Here is a 9801-nt window from a genome sequence, read left to right as displayed (position 1 = left end):
ACACTCTCTTGCTTCTTTTCTAGATATCTGAAGGATTTTTTGTGCTACTTGTGTTCTTTGCAGTAGCTGTGCTCTGTACCTCTCCTCCTAGAGTTGTGTGCCCGCAGCAAGCACTCGGTGTTTGTGCAGATGGAGCAAACTGATCACAGAGCAGCGTCTGCCCCACAAGGACACTGACCAGGGTCAGATCCTCTGGTTTATGTGCAAGCCAATACAGGTGTTCCTATGGCAATATCTGGGGGCATTTCGCCTGTAAACTTGGTAGCATGCCAAGCATTTGCAGTCACTTAGTCTCTCTCTCTCTCTCTTCCCCCTTAGGTGTATATTCTCTTGAATGCTCATGTTATTCCTATATATTTACAGTAACTATTAAATGTAGCCATTATTAGCCTCTGAAAATGATCTGCCATTTGCAAACTGGGTATGGAACTTCAACCACTTTCATGTTCTGCTTATAAAATATATCATTACAAGGTGCTTTCCTGAAATGTCTTCTCTCTGAAAATTTCAGTCTGTGGTTAATCTTGCTCAGAGCTCCAGCACTGTTATTTCAAGTTCAGCCTGCAGTTTATTATAACTCCGCAATCCTTTTTTGAAGAACTGCTAACCAATTATTCTCCATCCTATGACTGTAGAGTTGCATATTTGTGCCAAAACCATAATACTTTGTTCTTGTCTCTACTAAATTGAATACTGTTTTTGCAGACCATTTCTCCAATTTTCCTACAGGCGTGCATATTAATAAGAATAAAGTTGTGCCTCTAAATCAGCCTTAACCAAGCCATTTAATGAAGGTCAGGGTTGTTTAAAATGAAGTCACAGGAGTCCAAAGGGGTGAATAGATGCAGATGGTGAGAGGAGAGCTGTAATATAGCAGCTAAAATCATAATAGTTAAAGCTGTGAAAACGTGAGCTCTAGGAATATTGTTTGTATTGTTGCACAGTTCCATAAGTAAATAAGAAGTGTGTCACTATACCAATACATGTAATTTTAAGTCCTTTTGTGCTAATAATCCAAACAACCAAAATTAAGTCATTTTGCAGAATGTGGTTTCTCAAAATGACCAGCATGCATAATTATGTCTTTATGTAGGTGCATACTAACATGCATTTTCTTTAACAGTGCCTTTATTCAGGTTTGTTCCATAATTCCCATTCTTCATTGTATATACACGTGTAAACATGCATTCGGTGGTTGGGGAAAAAAAAAAGTCCCACTGGGTCTCGTATTTACATCACTTCTCAATTTGGAAAGTAAAAATGTATATATTTAAAAGTGCTGATGTGATCACTGCAATGAATAATACAGATCAACTTAATTCAGCTTTTCTATATACCTGCACAAAATCTGGATATTTATCTTATGCTTGCAGGTTAAAATGAGTAGTGATAATTTCAGTAAGAATGTAAGACTTCTTCAGGTAAAGGCTCAGGGAACCTTTGCCCACTTTCACTTATATTTTCATCTACAGTGGGCCAGCTGTAACAAAAATGTAACACAAATAGCATACAGACACTGATGAGGAACATTAGACTGTCTTGGCATGCTAATGAAATCCTTACTGAAATTCCTCCATCTCTTTCCTCTGCCCTCTTAATTTTTAAAGTACACCTCATCGTAAACTATCCTGATTGCTTGACTACTGAAACACTATTAATGTCTTTTCTTTCCATGGAGCCAAAGATTTTAAGGCTAGATATGGATCATGTTTTCCCATATACATAGAACAAGGCATAGAACTGCACAGTACAATTTCTGCATCAAGCCCAGAGTGACTATTTGAACCCTAGCATCTTTTCTGAAAGCCAGACACAACTTTAGGCTGCAAGTGACAGCAAGTCTACTGCATCTGTGTATGAACTGACCCAGAGGTTAGATTCTGATCTGAATTTCTTTATCCTCAGCTCAAAAATATAAACTGTCATTACAGTTTTATTTTCCGTGGCCTGGTAGACTAAAAAGGTGTTGGATAATGGAAGTTTTTCTAAGTTTCCACTTCATCGGTGTCTAATCCTTTAATTCATTTCATTTTAAAGAAAAAAAAAAAAGCGATGTTCCTTGCCACACCCAGCCCAACACCTGGTCAAAGTTATTACACCAATTTTTATTTCTCTGTTCTCCAATAGAACAATAATCCCTTTAGATTAAAACAATTTTCAACCCATTTTGCAATTCTTACTGCTAGCTCCCTCTCAGAGAATATTGTCTTATGACTGCATCTGAGGTGAGCTCCAGTTGTGCTCTGTGATCTGATCCTTACCCCATAAGCCACCAACACAGTCATGTCTTGTGAGATTACTGCAAGAATCATCCACGTTTGTGAAGCTAAGGCAAGACAGAGGCCATCAAAGCAGAAAAGTGTTATTAATTAGTACTTAGATTACTACAATGAATTACAATGAGTAGGAAGAATTCTTTAATTCTACATTGAACCTTTCTTTTGAAACATAGGGTGGTTTCCTTACAGCAAAAGCCATAAGAAAAAAAAAAAATCAAAATAAACATGTGTTAATTACACTCCTGGACCTGCTTACATGTCAAAACTATTTTTAAAATATTGCTTCATTGTTGAGGGTTAGTGTACTTTAACAGCTAGTGGCAGAACATGTCCTAAGTAGGGATTTTCCATTGCATACAGCAATTACAGACAATTGACATTTGATTATAATAACCGGCAAACTTTCATGAAATAAATGACACCTGAGCAAGTTTCATAACCTTTTGCCTCACCCTACCCTGGAATGTATCTGCTGTGTGAGGGCTAGGAACGTTTCAGTCGACTGAATTATTTCAAACCAAGAGCGCAGAGCTGTCCCGAGATGGGCTCTGCTAGCCAGCTCTTGTGCTGTTGGCAGTGACTTTTAGACGTATTTATTTAAGTGTCATTCTGAATACACAGACAGGAGCAAAACGGTAAAGGGACTGGACTGTCCTCCCTGTCTGTGCAGGGATTATGAGCTTGCATCCATAAGTCCCTGTGTTTCGTGGGCCTGTTTAACAGTGCCTTGCATTTTTATCAGTTCTCTGCTTACGTCAGTGAAGGCAGAGTGGAGGCGGCGCTGCCAAATCAGAATCATTTTGCACAGACATGCAGGAATCGTGCCACTGTTTTTAGTGCCTGTGGTTTGAGCAGCAGCAGGCAGTGTACAACCACTCAGCTATATAACTGTCTGTGGAAATTTGCTTGCTTAATGACCAAGTCCAGATAAACTACCAAGAGCGCACAAACAATGCACGAAGAGGGTTAGATTTGCCAAGATCTCTGGCTTTGAGTAGCGATGGGTCATGATACGGCATAGAAAAGGCATGTAAAGGTGTAGCTTTCAGCATGGATGGCAGAACTGTATTTCCACAGACAGAAGGTTTCTGCTGCAAGGTCAGTTAACAGTTCCTTCTTCTAAAAGGTAATATGGAAGCAAAGTCTTCTTCCTTTGAAGAATAAAAAAGAAAAGACTGAGAAAATGTATTTGTACCCTCTTGATTCTGACCAGAGCATGAAGCACTGCTACCGTGTTATACCTTGAGATTTGTTGCCTAGATTGCTGCCCTCAAAACTATCCCTCCATGCCACAAAGCCATTGTCCTTCACAATCATCCACTCACCTCCTGGATCTTAGCTCAGGCTAAAGAGTGCAGCTAGAGCTGAGAAACTTTGACAGTGCTTGCTTTCCTTTCATTCTGATAGGGAAGAACAAGCCCTTGCAATTGCAGCAGTCAGTGTGACTGGTGTAAATCGGGATCACAGAGAAAGCATGGATAGTGTCTGGAAGATGTTTCGGATACTAAACGGCTGCACAGCACTGAGTACACTTTTACAATGTAATTGGACAACGGTTATTAGGTTCTTGGCAAATCCATTGTTTTCTACCCACTCTCAGTTTTTCTGTTTTTTTACCAGAGACTATTAGACTGTGGAGTTTATTCATCTTACATGTAACGAGCAGCTTAACAGTTCTGACACCTGAACTTTTGAGAACCCTCAAGAACTCTTAACTGCTCAGCTTGAAAAAAAAAAGTCGAGGCCCAGCACAGAACAGATGTATAGTAATAAACTTATCTCATAATGTCAAATGATTAAACAGTGGATTCTTTTTTACATTTAAATATACAAGACTTTCCATTAAGGGGCTTTGTTGACTCTGATAACAGTTTCACAACCATTAAGTTTATTTCTACAGCTATTTGTTAAAAGCTAATAGGGAAAATAATAGAAACTAATTGAAAAGCAAAGCAAACAGAGCAGAGCCCAGAATGTTTCAGTTAATAAGCAATAGAGATTGTATTGATTTCATTTTATAAACAACATTAATCCTCAATAACAATTAAAGTGTAGACAGGTTGCTTGTTTAAGTTATCAGATAAGATGGCCTACTCAGGTATATATCAGGGGCAGTAATTTGAAAAGGATATGAGGATTCAAGAAGCTATTGATCTATCCATCATGAGTTTGTGTCAAGATAAATGTTCTTGGTGAGGTGCAGGAGTTCCATTTCAGCCTTCTTAGAACTAAAAGCTAAAGCTCCAGCTGCTGGAAAACATTGTGAGCCTGGACAAAAATGGTAGATTTTCAAAGCAGCTTTATGTATTTTCCTCTGAATCGTAAAGGTGACTGAAATGGGGTGTCAGATGTTGAGTGCTCCTCATAAACAGATGGTGGAAGTGAGTGCTTGTATCCTCAAAGCAGAATCTGCACTCAAGCCTATGGCAAGGTTTGGTCCTGGGTATCCTCTGCTGGCAGAAAACTGCAAAAGCTGTTCGTGAGACACTTCTGCTCCTAAACCAGAAGCAGAACATAATCCCCTTCGAGCTTGTGGCTTAGAGCTATACTGAAGGATGGAAAATAATGATGAGAATGCAAATCCAAATAAAAGCTTTTTGCATTTTACACAAAGGACAGCGTTGCAATATTCACAGCTCTGGTGTTGACAGGTATTTGCTTGCAATATCTCTGACTCTGAGTGCTAGGTGGTGAATGAAAGCCTCTCAAGGCATGTCAACATAGCTGACCATGGAGGTGTTCCTTTTATTTAGCTGATGGTGTAACAGTGGCTGGGAAGAGAGGCAGGATGGCACCAGCATGGCCCTCTTTTAGTCTCACGAGCAGCCTGGGGACTGAGCTCGGTTGGTCCTCCTCTGCAGCAGGCAATGGTGAAGATGTATCTCATTCTGTTGGCAGAGGTACGACTTGGCTTGCTGTTCTCCTGCAGAAATTGGGCTGATTTTCAGGGACTAATGCAGCATCCATTGGATTAAAAAGGAAGAAGGAGATTAAAAGGAAGAAGGAGAGACACTGATGTCAGTTTCTGTTTTATTAAACAAACGGCATGGAAGTGTGAAATAGGCAGCAGAACAAGGACTGACACTCTGTTTTCTTCCCTCCAGCAGAAAGTCTAAGAGACTACACACTCTCCCTGGCCAAGAAAATATCTGATTATTCCAAGTAGTGTGGAAGCTTCCACAGGAATAGAGGACATTAATCCCAAACTGCCTTACAGGCTCTTCAAGAGAATTAATTCAAATTCTTTTGTGGTGAGGGGGGAAATTGAAGCCCATTCCCCTGTAGATGTGGGTGAGGTCTCTGGTTCTGAGCCAGGTGGATAAACCAGGGGTAACCTCCTCCAGCTGTGCTTGGAGAGAAATGGAGTGTGCTCCTACCTCAGACCATAACAGGGTCTGACTGGGGTACATGGTTTGAAACCCCTGTAAGAGTATCCTGTGTCCTAGAAAAAAGTCAGATTTAACATAGGGTCTTTTCAACAGCACTTTCTGTTCAGTAGAAACCCTAGTGTGTGATACATGTGGACAACCTTAAGCTAGAAAAAAAGGCTTTTACTCTAGGAGGTGCTCTGAGAGGGGCTGTGTGAGGGCAATGTGTTTTTCTCCTTTCTGAACTGAAATGCTGTCCTCTGCAAAAGAACACTGGGATCAAACTCATGACTTTGGTGGAGAAGTAAAATCAAAACTAGCCATGCTAGAAGCTTGTAATTAAATATTCTTTGTTCAAGATAAAATGTATTGCACTGTATACAAATCATAGTTCAAAATGGAGTAGTACACTGCATATATTTGCATTCCTGCTTGTTTCATTTATATTTTTAATTAAAGAGAGCAATAGAGATGGCTGGAGCTAAGAAATGACTGAGAGATAAGCTAGCAAATTGACGTAAATGGAAGTATATTGCCTAGATTTAGCATAGGAGACTAGAAAAGCTGGTAACAAAAAGGAACCAAAAAAAAAAACCTGTCTTAAGGCAGAAGCTTGCAGTTGCCCTGGGTAAAAATTTCCTGTTAACTTTTGCAGCCCTTGGAGAGTAGCCGACTGTCATCAATTCCTAGTCAATATTTGTGTAATGCTCTTTGGCAAGTCACACCGTTTGCTATTTGCTCGATCAATGTATAATAGTCCAATGACTCAATATTATAAAACTCAATGACCTGTGAAACTTCAACATTTACATTTCTGTTAAAGTCTCAAATAGTTTTTTATTAGTAGGAACTCGAGCTAAAATGCCAATCAGATAAGCTTGATGACAATTATTAGGTATTTTCTTAGTCACATTGAGATGAATTCTAGTGCTCTTTCTAAAACTGAAAAATATGAAATGAATGAAGCTACTCACAGGGAAAGATGGGGCTCATCAGACATTTGACATATTAGAAGATGCCGAGATCAAAATCTCTCCCAAGCAGCATCAAAACCTATTTGAAATTTCTGGCTTTATTTGGTCTACTTCTTATGGCATGTTGCAGTTATACGCAAATAGGCATAAAATATTTATTGTCCTACAGTAGAGAAACAGCAGAAACTGCAGCAGAAACTCTCTGCGTGAACCACAATTAGTCATCTGGCTCTCAATGTCTGTGTCGCTTTGCTTGTTTTAGAGTGGTAGATATATTACAGGGTGAAATCCTGACCCCACTGAATTCAAAGTAAAACTCCCAAAGGAGAGTATCTCAATCCTGATGGGGAGCATACCTGCCTTTCCTTTACAGCCTCTTGAAATACTCCCATTATAGACTGTTGCCCATGTTCACACTGGCTCCTGGGTCCAGAAGTCACCACGTTGCTCACGTCAGGTGAAATGACATGAATAAATGAGCACTGTGTGAGAGAGGAGCAGGGCTGCTGCTGCCAGGCTGGGCATTCACCAATGGTGCCATGTCTCTGTGCAGGGCCACCAGCTTCTGCAAATGTATTTCTGCTGATTGGGCACTCCCAATATGTTTCAATGCACAGTCACACCTGGAAATGTGAACTGCTCCTGTAGGTGGCTTGCATGGCTTAAAGCTGTGTCACTGACAGTCCTGAAAGCATTAAAAACATGCAGGTGAGCCACTACATCTGAAAAGTAAATCAGGAAACTTGGTCTGTAAATGGTTACAGCTTCAGTTAACACTCATTGGTGGGTGGTGTCAGCACTTCAGTCCATTTTGGTGCAAGATCAGAAGGGTGAAGTTAAACTAAACTCAACAGAGATGCCTGAGAGTGCTCACAGCAGCAAGTATAACAGAGAGGCAGACCAACAACTTCCACTCGTCTGTTATAAATCACCCCCTCCAAGCTTGTTGTCAGGTGCTGCAGTGTTGTGAAAGTCCTACATCAAACAACGATACTGATTTGACTGACTGGCTCTGGGTAGAAAGTTCAGGTACGCTAACTGTATGAATGTACCATTACAGTAGCAGAGTTGCATGCTAGAGTTGTAATTCTGTGTTAAGAAAATAGATTTAGGTATGTACAGACATTGCCACATAGACAGGAATCCCTTTCCCATTTCTTCTCTTCCCTTCCCTTGAAGGATCTTCAACAAGATAGTTCACAGACATTAGCCAGAGCAACCATTTTGACAAATGGTCTTATTTATTTTTTCTCGTGAGAAACTATTTAACAGTCTATCAAGATTAGGCTCAGTTGTGAAATGAAAACGCTAACAACAAAAATGAATCTATTAGTAATAATCTGATCTGGTTAATAGTGAGGGCTGGAGCAAGGAGGCACAGCACTGGAAGATTTAAGGAGCTAGCAGAGGATGTGATAGAGGACTTGAGAAGCTCTCTGCTGGCCAAGACTGAGTTTGCAAGGGCAATTATATGGAGCATACACAGTTACCCAAATGAGGACTATCTACAGCCCTTCAGAAGGTAGGGTACAAATCTGTGAATCTCAGCAGTCATACCATGACTACTGTGCTCGTTCCTTCAGCGAGGTGGTGGTGATGTGCTCCTGCTCACAGCTGTTCATGTTTTACATTTCGAGTAGCCCCTGTGCGCTGCTCCCACAGCCTCTGAGGAACAGGAATAGTTGAGATATGTGAGGCATTTCAAATAACACACGTGAGAGAAAAAATATTGTCTGGTTGCAGACATGAGAAGATAGATAAGGTTTGTTGTATTATTCCCATATCTCTGAAGAGCTTTTCTGACAATTTTTAACTGACTTGGACCATGCTGGCCATGGTATGGCACCTCTGCTGCAGCAGTGCTTTGCGTCCCTCCCTTAGCACAATGGGCTCTGTTTACTTTGCACGGTATGAATACTCTGTAAACACGTGTGTATATGTAAGTGCAGGTTGTTACATGCACTTACTACTTGAAACGGCTAAAAGCAACTGTTGGGTCACTATTTGCATGAAGAATGTGTGTGGGTTTATCATTATGCAAAAGGTATCAGACACACCTGCTAGAACAAATGAAACATTTCTAGAAAAAACAAACCTGCCTTTTTGCTGGAGTGAATATCTGCAGTCTTTTCTCTTGCGTGTTGCACCATCTCACCACACTTCAAATGTCAACACTGGCTTGGGAAAGTTTGTGTCACCCTGATTCATGCAACCCTTGAAACAAATGCTCATGAGACAAATTAGGTCTGAAGCAACGTGAGGACAGAGTAAAGGGGGGAGGACAAGGAAGAGGCAATCCATCTAGCAAGAAAAGCTAGGATTATGTCAACATAACACAATGCCGTGCAGAGCCAACACAGTATTCCTAAGCAGCATTATACAGTTGGACATAGCTAAGTTAGGTAACTTCTTAAACTACCTCTGTACCACCAGTGCTTGCTTGTCAGAGCTTGGTGGCATTGCAGATCAGCATCGTCAGAGCAGTTTTGCCTGTCTTGCAGGGTGCTTGAGCTGGGGTTGCCCTGCCATGTCCTTCTATTAGGATGGGCTCACATCGGTTTTCAGTTGGAAGGAGCATCTTCAGGCTGCTTGTGAAATCAGGCTCTTGTGTCTGGGAGAAGCAGTTGTCCCAGCTCTGCCTGAGGGCAGCCCTCATCAGGAGTCTCCACTGAGCTGAGTAGCAGCCTGCAGCTCCTGAGAGAAATGTACACTGCTATCCTTTCACCCCTTCATGTGTATGAAAGGGCTTTGTTCAGATCTGGGAGTAAAAGCACACTTTGGAAGCTCAGGTTCAATATACCCTGCCTACCTTTTATTTATTCTGTTTGCACTGTAGTAAATGTAGTCTCACCCACAGCTTCCCTGTTTTAGAAAGTCTGTGAGGCTGTTGGGCCTTTTAAAAAAAGCCCTGATAATTGTGTTACGTTGAGTAAGAAAATTGGAGCTATCAATCACATATGTATAAAAGGAATGAACAGGGTAGCTCTCTTGGGAATAAGCAATGAAAAAAAAAAAACAAACAAAAAAAACAGCCGTACAGAAGGCAAATCACAAATGTTGTTTTTTATCTTCATTATTTGAAGCATGTGAACAAGAAACTACATGGCCATTGAAATAGCACTGACTATGAAATAAAAGGAACAGCAAAGCAGGGAATGCTAGTTCAGGATAAGGTGCACT

Source organism: Anas platyrhynchos, chromosome 2 (genome assembly GCF_047663525.1).
Source record: "Anas platyrhynchos isolate ZD024472 breed Pekin duck chromosome 2, IASCAAS_PekinDuck_T2T, whole genome shotgun sequence".
NCBI classification, from domain to species: Eukaryota; Metazoa; Chordata; class Aves; order Anseriformes; family Anatidae; genus Anas; species Anas platyrhynchos.
The sequence above is the reverse complement of the archived record's forward strand: the minus strand, read 5'-3'. Positions refer to the sequence as shown.